The sequence below is a fragment of the Ambystoma mexicanum genome, chromosome 11 (assembly GCF_040938575.1).
Source record: "Ambystoma mexicanum isolate Mex_15411 chromosome 11, UKY_AmexF1_1, whole genome shotgun sequence".
Lineage (NCBI taxonomy): Eukaryota > Metazoa > Chordata > Amphibia > Caudata > Ambystomatidae > Ambystoma > Ambystoma mexicanum.
Window position 1 is genome coordinate 822,097,346 of NC_090934.1, and position 16,811 is coordinate 822,114,156.

Below are 16,811 nucleotides of genomic sequence, written 5' to 3' on the forward strand. Positions count from 1 at the left end.
TTTGTATTTCAGAGTTGGAAAAGCAAGTATGACCCCGATGTGATTTGAACACACAACCTTCTGATCTGGAGTCAGACGCGCTACCATTGCGCCACGAGGTCCTTGTGGTAGTCAACCTGGTGTGTCTGATGACAGAATAAAGGTAGGAGACGTACATGCACCTGCAGAGCCTCATTGCTTCTTTAAGTAGACTGGCTAGGATAGCTTCCTTCTGTGCATCAGTACACGCTGCAGCCAAACCCTTCCCATGAAGTCTTGATGTTTATGAATTGAATGGCAAGTTTTGAAAAACTAAAGCAAGCGAGAAGAATTGCTTGCAGTTTATTGGATTTTTTGGACGTCAGAAGACGAGACCTGCGAGAGGTAAACAGAAGTTCATAGTTGGTCATGCTGAATTTTTGAGCCAAAATGCATTGTCCCTGGGTGGGCTTGAACCACCAACCTTTCGTTTAACAGCCGAACGCGCTAACCGATTGCGCCACAGAGACTCTTGCAGTGCATACACTGGGGCCTGATTGGTGTGCTGTTTGCTTATGCTTCCCAGGCAACCTGAAAATATTTCTAAAATAGCTCTATTTCCCACAGCAAATCAGGGTATCAAGCACTTCCCTACCTCCACTAATCCACTAACACAGGGGATTTAGTAGAGGACAGAGCCCATCAACAGTGCACCAAATGTCCTCTGTGTAGGCATAACTTGCTATGAGGAGAAAGCCACAGTTGCGCACTTGTGTTAAAAGGGGACAGTAGGCTGAACCCAGAGAACACGGGAGAAATGACTCAGGTTTACTGAGTGGAACACTCTGTGTCTTTGTGCCAAAAACAGCAGCGTCTTTTCGGTTAACAGCCGAACGCGCTAACCAATTGCGCCACAGAGACTCACTGGCATGTGTGTTCTGCCTTTGGCCTGATTGCATTGCTATTTTTTTCTGATTGGCAGAAAACCTGAACTTTTTTCTGAAAAAGGCATGCCTCTCTTAGCACTGCAGTGCATTAGACTGCTCCCTTGCTTCCCTGAGTCCCCAAATACACAACCACCTTGGGCACAATAGAAGACACATTCCAGCAGATTTAGCAAGAGTGCACCAAGGTTTCTATATGTAGGTACCTTGCTGAGAAGCAATACCTGCAGTTGCATTCTTCTGTTAAAAGAGGGCAGCAGAGTGCACCAAGAGAACTTGGGGGAAGTAGCTTATGTTAACTACTTGCCATGCTCTTTATAGATCCCTCTGTTTGACTGGGTGAATTCTAATTTCTGGGGTAGAGTAAGCAATTTTTGGATCTAGATGCTGTGCGCAACAGGAATGCTATATACTGCACTGTACTGCTACTGAAAAGTTACCAATTTTACAGGATGTTCAGGTAAGCTTTGTTTCAGAAAACAACTTGCTAGAGGCACTAAGACAGATTACTGGGACAAAGGAAGAGGGTTTGGGGATTAGCACATCTCCTATGAAAGGTACAGTCACGCCCGAGACAACTCTGATTGTCACCTCAAATTCTAAGAAATGCAAACTAGGGATCTACGCTTTTTATTGCCAGTGGATCTTTGTGTTTCAGACAAATGTGCACGCCTCCCAGAGCCCCTTGCAATGCACTTAGGGAAATGGGGGAAGGTGCTGTGAAGCCCTCTCGCTGACAATGTCTCTCTTGTCTATAATGTATCTATGAGAGAGAAAGAAATAGGCAATGCGAGAGGGAAAAAGTAAAATGGAAATGTGTCTACTGAGACCAGTATAAGGGGAAATCCTCACAATCCAGGACCGACAGTTGATTGGGAGGACGCTTACAGGTTTCCGACACCAGACCGGTACCTGAACTCACAAACCCAAACTGCAAAGTGATGGGCATTGCCACTAGACTGCCGACCCCCTTTCGGGCCCCAGCATATATCCTTTAGTCACACCTAGAGTTCCCAGGACAGTGCAGCATTCAGCGATTACACGAAAATATTGACAGCGCTAGGAGGCCATGCAAATGGCAGAGGTATGCTTTACAAAGCCCACGTAGCGTGCACAAAACAGCACATCAGTCAGGCCCACTTGAAGAGATGGTAAAGAGGAAATACGTCTGCTGCATCCAGTAAAACATAGAGATTGGCCTGCTTTAAAGGTTGACCATGTCCTTCATGGGTGTCTGTCAATATGATACTTCCCTGCTGCAAAGCTTACATTCGAAACGCCAGAACAACTAGGCCCAGAGCGCAAAGATGCAGTCAGGTTGAAATAACGAGATACTGAAGAGCAATTTTGTATTTCAGAGTGGGAAAAGCAAACATGTCCCCGACGTGATTTGAACACGCAACCTTCTGATATGGAGTCAGACGTGCTACCATTGCGCCACGAGGTCCTTGTGGCAATCCACCTGGTGTGTCTGATGACAGAATAAAGGTAGGAGACGTACATGCACCTGCAGAGCCTCATTGCTTCTTTAAGTAGACTGGCTAGGATAGCTTCCTTCTGTGCATCAGTACACGCTGCAGCCAAACCCTTCCCGTGAATTCTTGATGTTTATGAATTGAATGGCAAGTTTTGAAAAACTAAAGCAAGCGAGAAGAATTGCTTGCAGTTTATCGGATTTTTTGGACGTCAGCAGACGAGACCTGCGAGAGGTAAACAGAAGTTCATAGTTGGTCATGCTGAATTTTTGAGCCAAAATGCATCGTCCCTGGGTGGGCTTGAACCACCAACCTTTCGGTTAACAGCCGAACGCGCTAACCGATTGCGCCACAGAGACTCATGCAGTTCTTCCACAGGGGCCTGATTGGTGTGCTGTTTGCTCATGCTTCCCAGGCAACCTGAAAATATTTCTAAAATAGCTCTATTTCCCACAGCAAATCAGGGTATCAAGCACTTCCCTACCTCCCCTAATCCACAAACACAGGGGATTTAGTAGAGGACAGAGCCCATCAACAGTGCACCAAATGTCCTCTGTGTAGGCATAACTTGCTATGAGGAGAAAGCCACAGTTGCGCACTTGTGTTAAAAGGGGACAGTAGGCTGAACCCAGAGAACACGGGAGAAATGACTCAGGTTTACTGAGTGGAACACTCTGTGTCTTTGTGCCAAAAACAGCAGCGTCTTTTCGGTTAACAGCCGAACGCGCTAACCAATTGCGCCACAGAGACTCACTGGCATGTGTGTTCTGCCTTTGGCCTGATTGCATTGCTATTTTTTTCTGATTGGCAGAAAACCTGAACTTTTTTCTGAAAAAGGCATGCCTCTCTTAGCACTGCAGTGCATTAGACTGCTCCCTTGCTTCTCTGAGTCCCCAAATACACAACCACCTTGGGCACAATAGAAGACACATTCCAGCAGATTTAGCAAGAGTGCACCAAGGTTTCTATATGTAGGTACCTTGCTGAGAAGCAAGACCTGCAGTTGCATTCTTCTGTTAAAAGAGGGCAGCAGAGTGCACCAAGAGAACTTGGGGGAAGTAGCTTATGTTAACTACTTGCCATGATCTTTATAGATCCCTCTGTTTGACTGGGTGAATTCTAATTTCTGGGGTAGAGTAAGCAATTTTTGGATCTAGATGCTGTGCGCAACAGGAATGCTATATACTGCACTGTACTGCTACTGAAAAGTTACCAATTTTACAGGATGTTCAGGTAAGCTTTGTTTCAGAAAACAACTTGCTAGAGGCCCTAGGACAGATTACTGGGACAAAGGAAGAGGGTTTGGGGATTAGCACATCTCCTATGAAAGGTACAGTCACGCCCGAGACAACTCTGAGTGCCTCCTCAAATTCTAAGAAATGCAAACTAGGGACCTACGCTTTTTATTGCCAGTGGATCTTTGTGTTTCAGACAAATGTGCACGCCTCCCAGAGACCCTTGCAATGCACTTAGGGAAAGGGGGGAAGGTGCTGTGAAGCCCTCTCGCTGACAATGTCTCTCTTGTCTATAATGTAACTATGAGAGAGAGAGAAATAGGCAATGCGAGAGTGAAAAAGTAAAATGGAAATGTGTCTACTGAGACCAGTATAAGGGGAAATCCTCACAATCCAGGACCGACAGTTGATTGGGAGGGCGCTTACAGGTTTCCGACACCAGACCGGTACCTGAACTCACAAACCCAAACTGCAAAGTGATGGGCATTGCCACTAGACTGCCGACCCCCTTTCGGGGCCCCAGCATATATCCTTTAGTCACACCAAGAGTTCCCAGAACAGTGCAGCATTCAGCGATTACACGAAAATATTGACAGCGCTAGGAGGCCATGCAAATGGCAGAGGTATGCTTTACAAAGCCCACGTAGCGTGCACAAAACAGCACATCAGTCAGGCCCACTTGAAGAGATGGTAAAGAGGAAATACTTCTGCTGCATCCAGTAAAACAGAGAGATTGGCCTGCTTTAAAGGTTGACCATGTCCTTCATGGGTGTCTGTCAATATGATACTTCCCTGCTGCAAAGCTTACATTCGAAACGCCAGAACAACTAGGCCCAGAGCACAAAGATGCAGTCAGGTTGAAATAACGAGATACTGAAGAGCAATTTTGTATTTCAGAGTGGGAAAAGCAAATATGACCCCGACGTGATTTGAACGCGCAACCTTCTGATCTGGAGTCAGACGTGCTACCATTGCGCCACGAGGTCCTTGTGGCAATCCTCCTGGTATGTCTGATGACAGAATAAAGGTAGGAGACGTACATGCACCTGCAGAGCCTGATTGCTTCTTTAAGTAGACTGGCTAGGATAGCTTCCTTCTGTGCATCAGTACACGCTGCAGCCAAACCCTTCCCATGAAGTCTTGATGTTTATGAATTGAATGGCAAGTTTTGAAAAACTAAAGCAAGCGAGAAGAATTGCTTACAGTTTATTGGATTTTTTGGACGTCAGCAGACGAGACCTGCGAGAGGTAAACAGAAGTTCATAGTTGGTCATGCTGAATTTTTGAGCCAAAATGCATCGTCCCTGAATCGTCCCTGGGTGGGCTTGAACCACCAACCTTTCGGTTAAAAGCCGAACGCGCTAACCGATTGCGCCACAGAGTCTCATGCGGTGCTTACACTGGGGCCTGATTGGTGTGCTGTTTGCTTATGCTTCCCAGGCAACCTGAAAATATTTCTAAAATAGCTCTATTTCCCACAGCAAATCAGGGTATCAAGCACTTCCCTACCTCCACTAATCCACTAACATAGGGGATTTAGTAGAGGACAGAGCCCATCAACAGTGCACCAAATGTCCTCTGTGTAGGCATAACTTGCTATGAGGAGAAAGCCACAGTTGCGCACTTGTGTTAAAAGGGGACAGTAGGCTGAACCCAGAGAACACGGGAGAAATGACTCAGGTTTACTGAGTGGAACACTCTGTGTCTTTGTGCCCAAAACAGCAGCGTCTTTTCGGTTAACAGCCGAACGCGCTAACCAATTGCGCCACAGAGACTCACTGGCATGTGTGTTCTGCCTTTGGCCTGATTGCATTGCTATTTTTTTCTGATTGGCAGAAAACCTGAACTTTTTTCTGAAAAAGGCATGCCTCTCTTAGCACTGCAGTGCATTAGACTGCTCCCTTGCTTCCCTGAGTCCCCAAATACACAACCACCTTGGGCACAATAGAAGACACATTCCAGCAGATTTAGCAAGAGTGCACCAAGGATTCTATATGTAGGTACCTTGCTGAGAAGCAAGACCTGCAGTTGCATTCTTCTGTTAAAAGAGGGCAGCAGAGTGCACCAAGAGAACTTGGGGGAAGTAGCTTATGTTAACTACTTGCCATGCTCTTTATAGATCCCTCTGTTTGACTGGGTGAATTCTAATTTCTGGGGTAGAGTAAGCAATTTTTGGATCTAGATGCTGTGCGCAACAGGAATGCTATATACTGCACTGTACTGCTACTGAAAAGTTACCAATTTTACAGGATGTTCAGGTAAGCTTTGTTTCAGAAAACAACTTGCTAGAGGCACTAAGACAGATTACTGGGACAAAGGAAGAGGGTTTGGGGATTAGCACATCTCCTATGAAAGGTACAGTCACGCCCGAGACAACTCTGAGTGCCTCCTCAAATTCTAAGAAATGCGAACTGGGGTCCTACGCTTTTTATTGCCAGTGGATCTTTGTGTTTCAGACAAATGTGCACGCCTCCCAGAGCCCCATGCAATGCACTTAGGGAAATGGGGGAAGGTGCTCTGCAACCCTCTCGCTGACAATGTCTCTCTTGTCTATAATGTATCTATGAGAGAGAGAGAAATAGGCAATGCGAGAGTGAAAAAGTAAAATGGAAATGTGTCTACTGAGACCAGTATAAGGGGAAATCCTCACAATCCAGGACCGACAGTTGATTGGGAGGGCGCTTACAGGTTTCCGACACCAGACCGGTACCTGAACTCACAAACCCAAACTGCAAAGTGATGGGCATTGCCACTAGACTGCCGACCCCCTTTCGGGGCCCCAACATATATCCTTTAGTCACACCTAGAGTTCCCAGGACACTGCAGCATTCAGCGATTACACGAAAATATTGACAGCGCTAGGAGGCCATGCAAATGGCAGAGGTATGCTTTACAAAGCCCACGTAGCGTGCACAAAACAGCACATCAGTCAGGCCCACTTGAAGAGATGGTAAAGAGGAAATACTTCTGCTGCATCCAGTAAAACATAGAGATTGGCCTGCTTTAAAGGTTGACCATGTCCTTCATGGGTGTCTGTCAATATGATACTTCCCTGCTGCAAAGCTTACATTCGAAACGCCAGAACAACTAGGCCCAGAGCACAAAGATGCAGTCAGGTTGAAATAACGAGATACTGAAGAGCAATTTTGTATTTCAGAGTGGGAAAAGCAAGTATGACCCCGATGTGATTTGAACACACAACCTTCTGATCTGGAGTCAAATGCGCTACCATTGCGCCACGAGGTCCTTGCGGCAGTCCACCTGGTGTGTCTGATGACAGAATAAAGGTAGGAGACGTACATGCACCTGCAGAGCCTCATTGCTTCTTTAAGTAGACTGGCTAGGATAGCTTCCTTCTGTGCATCAGTACACGCTGCAGCCAAACCCTTCCCATGAAGTCTTGATGTTTATGAATTGAATGGCAAGTTTTGAAAAACTAAAGCAAGCGAGAAGAATTGCTTACAGTTTATTGGATTTTTTGGACGTCAGCAGACGAGACCTGCGAGAGGTAGACAGAAGTTCATAGTTGGTCATGCTGAATTTTTGAGCCAAAATGCAACGTCCCTGGGTGGGCTTGAACTACCAACCTTTCGGTTAACAGCCGAACGCGCTAACCGATTGCGCCACAGAGAATCATGCAGTGCTTACACTGGGGCCTGATTGGTGTGCTGTTTGCTTATGCTTCCCAGGCAACCTGAAAATATTTCTAAAATAGCTCTATTTCCCACAGCAAATCAGGGTATCAAGCACTTCCCTACCTCCACTAATCCACTAACACAGGGGATTTAGTAGAGGACAGAGCCCATCAACAGTGCACCAAATGTCCTCTGTGTAGGCATAACTTGCTATGAGGAGAAAGCCACAGTTGCGCACTTGTGTTAAAAGGGGACAGTAGGCTGAACCCAGAGAACACGGGAGAAATGACTCAGGTTTACTGAGTGGAACACTCTGTGTCTTTGTGCCAAAAACAGCAGCGTCTTTTCGGTTAACAGCCGAACGCGCTAACCAATTGTGCCACAGAGACTCACTGGCATGTGTGTTCTGCCTTTGGCCTGATTGCATTGCTATTTTTTTCTGATTGGCAGAAAACCTGAACTTTTTTCTGAAAAAGGCATGCCTCTCTTAGCACTGCAGTGCATTAGACTGCTCCCTTGCTTCCCTGAGTCCCCAAATACACAACCACCTTGGGCACAATAGAAGACACATTCCAGCAGATTTAGCAAGAGTGCACCAAGGTTTCTATATGTAGGTACCTTGCTGAGAAGCAAGACCTGCAGTTGCATTCTTCTGTTAAAAGAGGGCAGCAGAGTGCACCAAGAGAACTTGGGGGAAGTAGCTTATGTTAACTACTTGCCATGCTCTTTATAGATCCCTCTGTTTGACTGGGTGAATTCTAATTTCTGGGGTAGAGTAAGCAATTTTTGGATCTAGATGCTGTGCGCAACAGGAATGCTATATACTGCACTGTACTGCTACTGAAAAGTTACCAATTTTAGAGGATGTTCAGGTAAGCTTTGTTTCAGAAAACAACTTGCTAGAGGCACTTAGACAGATTACTGGGACAAAGGAAGAGTGTTTGGGGATTAGCACATCTCCTATGAAAGGTACAGTCACGCCCGAGACAACTCTGAGTGTCACCTCAAATTCTAAGAAATGCAAACTAGGGACCTACGCTTTTTATTGCTAGGGGATCTTTGTGTTTCAGACAAATGTGCACGCCTCCCAGAGCCCCTTGCAATGCACTTAGGGAAATGGGGGAAGGTGCTGTGAAGCCCTCTCGCTGACAATGTCTCTCTTGTCTATAATGTATCTATGAGAGAGAGAGAAATAGGCAATGCGAGAGTGAAAAAGTAAAATGGAAATGTGTCTACTGAGACCAGTATAAGGGGAAATCCTCACAATCCAGGACCGACAGTTGATTGGGAGGGCGCTTACAGGTTTCCGACACCAGACCGGTACCTGAACTCACAAACCCAAACTGCAAAGTGATGGGCATTGCCACTAGACTGCCGACCCCCTTTCGGGGCCCCAGCATATATCCTTTAGTCACACCTAGAGTTCCCAGGACAGTGCAGCATTCAGCGATTACACGAAAATATTGACAGTGCTAGGAGGCCATGCAAATGGCAGAGGTATGCTTTACAAAGCCCACATAGCGTGCACAAAACAGCACATCAGTCAGGCCCACTTGAAGAGATGGTAAAGAGGAAATACTTCTGCTGCATTCAGTAAAACATAGAGATTGGCCTGCTTTAAAGGTTGACCATGTCCTTCATGGGTGTCTGTCAATATGATACTTCCCTGCTGCAAAGCTTACATTCGAAACGCCAGAACAACTAGGCCCAGAGCACAAAGATGCAGTCAGGTTGAAATAACGAGATACTGAAGAGCAATTTTGTATTTCAGAGTTGGAAAAGCAAGTATGACCCCGATGTCATTTGAACACACAACCTTCTGATCTGGAGTCAGACGCGCTACCATTGCGCCACGAGGTCCTTGTGGTAGTCAACCTGGTGTGTCTGATGACAGAATAAAGGTAGGAGACGTACATGCACCTGCAGAGCCTCATTGCTTCTTTAAGTAGACTGGCTAGGATAGCTTCCTTCTGTGCATCAGTACACGCTGCAGCCAAACCCTTCCCATGAAGTCTTGATGTTTATGAATTGAATGGCAAGTTTTGAAAAACTAAAGCAAGCGAGAAGAATTGCTTGCAGTTTATTGGATTTTTTGGACGTCAGAAGACGAGACCTGCGAGAGGTAAACAGAAGTTCATAGTTGGTCATGCTGAATTTTTGAGCCAAAATGCATTGTCCCTGGGTGGGCTTGAACCACCAACCTTTCGTTTAACAGCCGAACGCGCTAACCGATTGCGCCACAGAGACTCTTGCAGTGCATACACTGGGGCCTGATTGGTGTGCTGTTTGCTTATGCTTCCCAGGCAACCTGAAAATATTTCTAAAATAGCTCTATTTCCCACAGCAAATCAGGGTATCAAGCACTTCCCTACCTCCACTAATCCACTAACACAGGGGATTTAGTAGAGGACAGAGCCCATCAACAGTGCACCAAATGTCCTCTGTGTAGGCATAACTTGCTATGAGGAGAAAGCCACAGTTGCGCACTTGTGTTAAAAGGGGACAGTAGGCTGAACCCAGAGAACACGGGAGAAATGACTCAGGTTTACTGAGTGGAACACTCTGTGTCTTTGTGCCAAAAACAGCAGCGTCTTTTCGGTTAACAGCCGAACGCGCTAACCAATTGCGCCACAGAGACTCACTGGCATGTGTGTTCTGCCTTTGGCCTGATTGCATTGCTATTTTTTTCTGATTGGCAGAAAACCTGAACTTTTTTCTGAAAAAGGCATGCCTCTCTTAGCACTGCAGTGCATTAGACTGCTCCCTTGCTTCTCTGAGTCCCCAAATACACAACCACCTTGGGCACAATAGAAGACACATTCCAGCAGATTTAGCAAGAGTGCACCAAGGTTTCTATATGTAGGTACCTTGCTGAGAAGCAAGACCTGCAGTTGCATTCTTCTGTTAAAAGAGGGCAGCAGAGTGCACCAAGAGAACTTGGGGGAAGTAGCTTATGTTAACTACTTGCCATGATCTTTATAGATCCCTCTGTTTGACTGGGTGAATTCTAATTTCTGGGGTAGAGTAAGCAATTTTTGGATCTAGATGCTGTGCGCAACAGGAATGCTATATACTGCACTGTACTGCTACTGAAAAGTTACCAATTTTACAGGATGTTCAGGTAAGCTTTGTTTCAGAAAACAACTTGCTAGAGGCCCTAGGACAGATTACTGGGACAAAGGAAGAGGGTTTGGGGATTAGCACATCTCCTATGAAAGGTACAGTCACGCCCGAGACAACTCTGAGTGCCTCCTCAAATTCTAAGAAATGCAAACTAGGGACCTACGCTTTTTATTGCCAGTGGATCTTTGTGTTTCAGACAAATGTGCACGCCTCCCAGAGACCCTTGCAATGCACTTAGGGAAAGGGGGGAAGGTGCTGTGAAGCCCTCTCGCTGACAATGTCTCTCTTGTCTATAATGTAACTATGAGAGAGAGAGAAATAGGCAATGCGAGAGTGAAAAAGTAAAATGGAAATGTGTCTACTGAGACCAGTATAAGGGGAAATCCTCACAATCCAGGACCGACAGTTGATTGGGAGGGCGCTTACAGGTTTCCGACACCAGACCGGTACCTGAACTCACAAACCCAAACTGCAAAGTGATGGGCATTGCCACTAGACTGCCGACCCCCTTTCGGGGCCCCAGCATATATCCTTTAGTCACACCAAGAGTTCCCAGAACAGTGCAGCATTCAGCGATTACACGAAAATATTGACAGCGCTAGGAGGCCATGCAAATGGCAGAGGTATGCTTTACAAAGCCCACGTAGCGTGCACAAAACAGCACATCAGTCAGGCCCACTTGAAGAGATGGTAAAGAGGAAATACTTCTGCTGCATCCAGTAAAACAGAGAGATTGGCCTGCTTTAAAGGTTGACCATGTCCTTCATGGGTGTCTGTCAATATGATACTTCCCTGCTGCAAAGCTTACATTCGAAACGCCAGAACAACTAGGCCCAGAGCACAAAGATGCAGTCAGGTTGAAATAACGAGATACTGAAGAGCAATTTTGTATTTCAGAGTGGGAAAAGCAAATATGACCCCGACGTGATTTGAACGCGCAACCTTCTGATCTGGAGTCAGACGTGCTACCATTGCGCCACGAGGTCCTTGTGGCAATCCTCCTGGTATGTCTGATGACAGAATAAAGGTAGGAGACGTACATGCACCTGCAGAGCCTGATTGCTTCTTTAAGTAGACTGGCTAGGATAGCTTCCTTCTGTGCATCAGTACACGCTGCAGCCAAACCCTTCCCATGAAGTCTTGATGTTTATGAATTGAATGGCAAGTTTTGAAAAACTAAAGCAAGCGAGAAGAATTGCTTACAGTTTATTGGATTTTTTGGACGTCAGCAGACGAGACCTGCGAGAGGTAAACAGAAGTTCATAGTTGGTCATGCTGAATTTTTGAGCCAAAATGCATCGTCCCTGAATCGTCCCTGGGTGGGCTTGAACCACCAACCTTTCGGTTAAAAGCCGAACGCGCTAACCGATTGCGCCACAGAGTCTCATGCGGTGCTTACACTGGGGCCTGATTGGTGTGCTGTTTGCTTATGCTTCCCAGGCAACCTGAAAATATTTCTAAAATAGCTCTATTTCCCACAGCAAATCAGGGTATCAAGCACTTCCCTACCTCCACTAATCCACTAACATAGGGGATTTAGTAGAGGACAGAGCCCATCAACAGTGCACCAAATGTCCTCTGTGTAGGCATAACTTGCTATGAGGAGAAAGCCACAGTTGCGCACTTGTGTTAAAAGGGGACAGTAGGCTGAACCCAGAGAACACGGGAGAAATGACTCAGGTTTACTGAGTGGAACACTCTGTGTCTTTGTGCCCAAAACAGCAGCGTCTTTTCGGTTAACAGCCGAACGCGCTAACCAATTGCGCCACAGAGACTCACTGGCATGTGTGTTCTGCCTTTGGCCTGATTGCATTGCTATTTTTTTCTGATTGGCAGAAAACCTGAACTTTTTTCTGAAAAAGGCATGCCTCTCTTAGCACTGCAGTGCATTAGACTGCTCCCTTGCTTCCCTGAGTCCCCAAATACACAACCACCTTGGGCACAATAGAAGACACATTCCAGCAGATTTAGCAAGAGTGCACCAAGGATTCTATATGTAGGTACCTTGCTGAGAAGCAAGACCTGCAGTTGCATTCTTCTGTTAAAAGAGGGCAGCAGAGTGCACCAAGAGAACTTGGGGGAAGTAGCTTATGTTAACTACTTGCCATGCTCTTTATAGATCCCTCTGTTTGACTGGGTGAATTCTAATTTCTGGGGTAGAGTAAGCAATTTTTGGATCTAGATGCTGTGCGCAACAGGAATGCTATATACTGCACTGTACTGCTACTGAAAAGTTACCAATTTTACAGGATGTTCAGGTAAGCTTTGTTTCAGAAAACAACTTGCTAGAGGCACTAAGACAGATTACTGGGACAAAGGAAGAGGGTTTGGGGATTAGCACATCTCCTATGAAAGGTACAGTCACGCCCGAGACAACTCTGAGTGCCTCCTCAAATTCTAAGAAATGCGAACTGGGGTCCTACGCTTTTTATTGCCAGTGGATCTTTGTGTTTCAGACAAATGTGCACGCCTCCCAGAGCCCCATGCAATGCACTTAGGGAAATGGGGGAAGGTGCTCTGCAACCCTCTCGCTGACAATGTCTCTCTTGTCTATAATGTATCTATGAGAGAGAGAGAAATAGGCAATGCGAGAGTGAAAAAGTAAAATGGAAATGTGTCTACTGAGACCAGTATAAGGGGAAATCCTCACAATCCAGGACCGACAGTTGATTGGGAGGGCGCTTACAGGTTTCCGACACCAGACCGGTACCTGAACTCACAAACCCAAACTGCAAAGTGATGGGCATTGCCACTAGACTGCCGACCCCCTTTCGGGGCCCCAGCATATATCCTTTAGTCACACCTAGAGTTCCCAGGACAGTGCAGCATTCAGCGATTACACGAAAATATTGACAGCGCTAGGAGGCCATGCAAATGGCAGAGGTATGCTTTACAAAGCCCACGTAGTGTGCACAAAACAGCACATCAGTCAGGCCCACTTGAAGAGATGGTAAAGAGGAAATACTTCTGCTGCATCCAGTAAAACATAGAGATTGGCCTGCTTTAAAGGTTGACCATGTCCTTCATGGGTGTCTGTCAATATGATACTTCCCTGCTGCAAAGTTTACATTCGAAACGCCAGAACAACTAGGCCCAGAGCACAAAGATGCAGTCAGGTTGAAATAACGAGATACTGAAGAGCAATTTTATATTTCAGAGTGGGAAAAGCAAATATGACCCCGAAGTGATTTGAACACGAAACCTTCTGATCTGGAGTCAGATGCACCACCATTGCGCCACGAGGTCCTTGTGGCAATCCACCTGGTGTGTCTGATGACAGAATAAAGGTAGGAGACGTACATGGACCTGCAGAGCCTCATTGCTTCTTTGAGTAGACTGGCTAGGAAAGCTTCCTTCTGTGCATCAGTACACGCTGCAGCCAAACCCTTCCCATGAAGTCTTGATGTTTATGAATTGAATGGCAAGTTTTGAAAAACTAAAGCAAGCGAGAAGAATTGCTTGCAGTTTATTGGATTTTTTGGACGTCAGCAGACGAGACCTGCGAGAGGTAAACAGAAGTCCATAGTTGGTCACGCTGAATTTTTGAGCCAAAATGCACCGTCCCTGGGTGGGCTTGAACCACCAACCTTTCGGTTAACAGCTGAACGCGCTAACCGATTGCGCCACACAGACTCATGCAGTTCTTACGCAGGAGCCTGATTGGTGTGCTGTTTGCTTATGCTTCCCAGGCAACCTGAAAATATTTCTAAAATAGCTCTTTTTCCCACAGCAAATCAGAGTATCAAGCACTTCCCTACCTCCCCTAATCCACACACACAGGGGATTTAGTAGAGTACAGAGCCCATCAACAGTGCACCAAATGTCCTCTGTATAGGCATAACTTGCTATGAGGAGAAAGCCACAGTTGCGCACTTGTGTTAAAAGGGGACAGTAGGCTGAACCCAGAGAACACGGGAGAAATGACTCAGGTTTACTGAGTGGAACACTCTGTGTCTTTGTGCCAAAAACAGCAGCGTCTTTTCGGTTAACAGCCAAACGCGCTAACCAATTGCGCCACAGAGACTCACTGGCATGTGTGTTCTGCCTTTGGCCTGATTGCATTGCTATTTTTTTCTGATTGGCAGAAAACCTGAACTTTTTTCTGAAAAAGGCATGCCTCTCTTAGCACTGCAGTGCATTAGACTGCTCCCTTGCTTCCCTGAGTCCCCAAATACACAACCACCCTGGGCACAATAGAAGACACATTCCAGCAGATTTAGCAAGAGTGCACCAAGGATTCTATATGTAGGTACCTTGCTGAGAAGCAAGACCTGCAGTTGCATTCTTCTGTTAAAAGAGGGCAGCAGAGTGCACCAAGAGAACTTGGGGGAAGTAGCTTATGTTAACTACTTGCCATGCTCTTTATAGATCCCTCTGTTTGACTGGGTGAATTCTAATTTCTGGGGTAGAGTAAGCAATTTTTGGATCTAGATGCTGTGCGCAACAGGAATGCTATATACTGCACTGTACTGCTACTGAAAAGTTACCAATTTTACAGGATGTTCAGGTAAGCTTTGTTTCAGAAAACAACTTGCTACAGGTCCTAGGACAGATTACTGGGACAAAGGAAGAGGGTTTTGGGATTAGCATATCTCCTTTGAAAGGTACAGTCACGCCCGAGACAACTCTGAGTGTCACCTCAAATTCTAAGAAATGCAAACTAGGGACCTACGCTTTTTATTGCCAGTGGATCTTTGTGTTTCAGACAAATGTGCACGCCTCCCAGAGCCCCTTGCAATGCACTTAGGGAAATGGGGGAAGGTGCTGTGAAGCCCTCTCGCTGACAATGTCTCTCTTGTCTATAATGTATCTATGAGAGAGAGAGAAATAGGCAATGCGAGAGTGAAAAAGTAAAATGGAAATGTGTCTACTGAGACCAGTATAAGGGGAAATCCTCACAATCCAGGACCGACAGTTTATTGGGAGGGCGCTTACAGGTTTCCGACACCAGACCGGTACCTGAACTCACAAACCCAAACTGCAAAGTGATGGGCATTGCCACTAGACTGCCGACCCCCTTTCGGGGCCCCAGCATATATCCTTTAGTCACACCTAGAGTTCCCAGGACAGTGCAGCATTCAGCGATTACACGAAAATATTGACAGCGCTAGGAGGCCATGCAAATGGCAGAGGTATGCTTTACAAAGCCCACGTAGTGTGCACAAAACAGCACATCAGTCAGGCCCACTTCAAGAGATGGTAAAGAGGAAATATTTCTGCTGCATCCAGTAAAACATAGAGATTGGCCTGCTTTAAAGGTTGACCATGTCCTTCATGGGTGTCTGTCAATATGATACTTCCATGCTGCAAAGTTTACATTCGAAACGCCAGAACAACTAGGCCCAGAGCACAAAGATGCAGTCAGGTTGAAATAACGAGATACTGAAGAGCAATTTTATATTTCAGAGTGGGTAAAGCAAATATGACCCCGACGTGATTTGAACACGAAACCTTCTGATCTGGAGTCAGACGCGCTACCATTGCCCCACGAGGTCCTTGTGGCAATCCACCTGGTGTGTCCGATGACAGAATAAAGGTAGGAGACGTACATGGACCTGCAGAGCCTCATTGCTTCTTTAAGTAGACTGGCTAGGATAGCTTCCTTCTGTGCATCAGTACACGCTGCAGCCAAACCCTTCCCATGAAGTCTTGATGTTTATGAATTGAATGGCAAGTTTTGAAAAACTAAAGCAAGCAAGAAGAATTGCTTGCAGTTTATTGGATTTTTTGGACGTCAGCAGACGAGACCTGCGAGAGGTAAACAGAAGTCCATAGTTGGTCACGCTTAATTTTTGAGCCAAAATGCACCGTCCCTGGGTGGGCTTGAACCATCAACCTTTCGGTTAACAGCCGAACGCGCTAACCGATTGCGCCACATAGACTCATGCAGTTCTTACACAGGGGCCTGATTGGTGTGCTGTTTGCTTATGCTTCCCAGGCAACCTGAAAATATTTCTAAAATAGCTCTATTTCCCACAGCAAATCAGGGTATCAAGCACTTCCCTACCTCCCCTAATCCACAAACACAGGGGATTTAGTAGAGGACAGAGCCCATCAACAGTGCACCAAATGTCCTCTGTATATAGAGATCCTCTCTGTGCCCAGGCCCAACCGTGCGGGGGGAGGTGTGGCCCTTATCTTCCCTGAGTGGATTCCTGCCACTGTTACTCCCATGCAGACCTACTCCTCTTTTGAATGTCTTGTCTGCCGACTCTCTCTCTCTCCTAGCCATTCCCTTACCGTGGCTACTATCTATCGGCCACCTGGTCAAATTTCCTCCTTCCTCTCCGAGTGGGCGGACCTCTCCTCCTCACTCCTGTCCTCAACCACTCAACTCCTCTTTCTTGGAGACTTCAAGATCCACCTGGATGCCTCCTGTCCCCCCTCTGGACTCTTTCGCAACCTCTGCGACTCTCTCTCACTCTCTATTCTCCCGTCTGG

The 16,811-nt window shown here is 46.3% G+C and overlaps 6 non-coding genes across 6 annotated transcripts; all 6 read right to left on the reverse strand.

Annotated features, from left to right (window-relative positions):
* Positions 1–29: 29 nt before the first annotated feature.
* TRNAW-CCA (transfer RNA tryptophan (anticodon CCA)) lies at positions 30–101 on the reverse strand. Its single transcript has one exon. It is a non-coding gene; the product is annotated as a tRNA-Trp (tRNA).
* Positions 102–414: 313 nt separating this feature from the next.
* TRNAN-GUU (transfer RNA asparagine (anticodon GUU)) lies at positions 415–488 on the reverse strand. The gene has a single exon. It is a non-coding gene; the product is annotated as a tRNA-Asn (tRNA).
* Positions 489–2,662: 2,174 nt separating this feature from the next.
* On the reverse strand, positions 2,663–2,736 carry TRNAN-GUU (transfer RNA asparagine (anticodon GUU)). Its single transcript has one exon. It is a non-coding gene; the product is annotated as a tRNA-Asn (tRNA).
* A 4,050-nt stretch (positions 2,737–6,786) lies between these two features.
* On the reverse strand, positions 6,787–6,858 carry TRNAW-CCA (transfer RNA tryptophan (anticodon CCA)). Its single transcript has one exon. It is a non-coding gene; the product is annotated as a tRNA-Trp (tRNA).
* Positions 6,859–9,035: 2,177 nt separating this feature from the next.
* On the reverse strand, positions 9,036–9,107 carry TRNAW-CCA (transfer RNA tryptophan (anticodon CCA)). The gene has a single exon. It is a non-coding gene; the product is annotated as a tRNA-Trp (tRNA).
* Positions 9,108–9,420: 313 nt separating this feature from the next.
* Positions 9,421–9,494, reverse strand: TRNAN-GUU (transfer RNA asparagine (anticodon GUU)). Its single transcript has one exon. It is a non-coding gene; the product is annotated as a tRNA-Asn (tRNA).
* Positions 9,495–16,811: the final 7,317 nt, after the last annotated feature.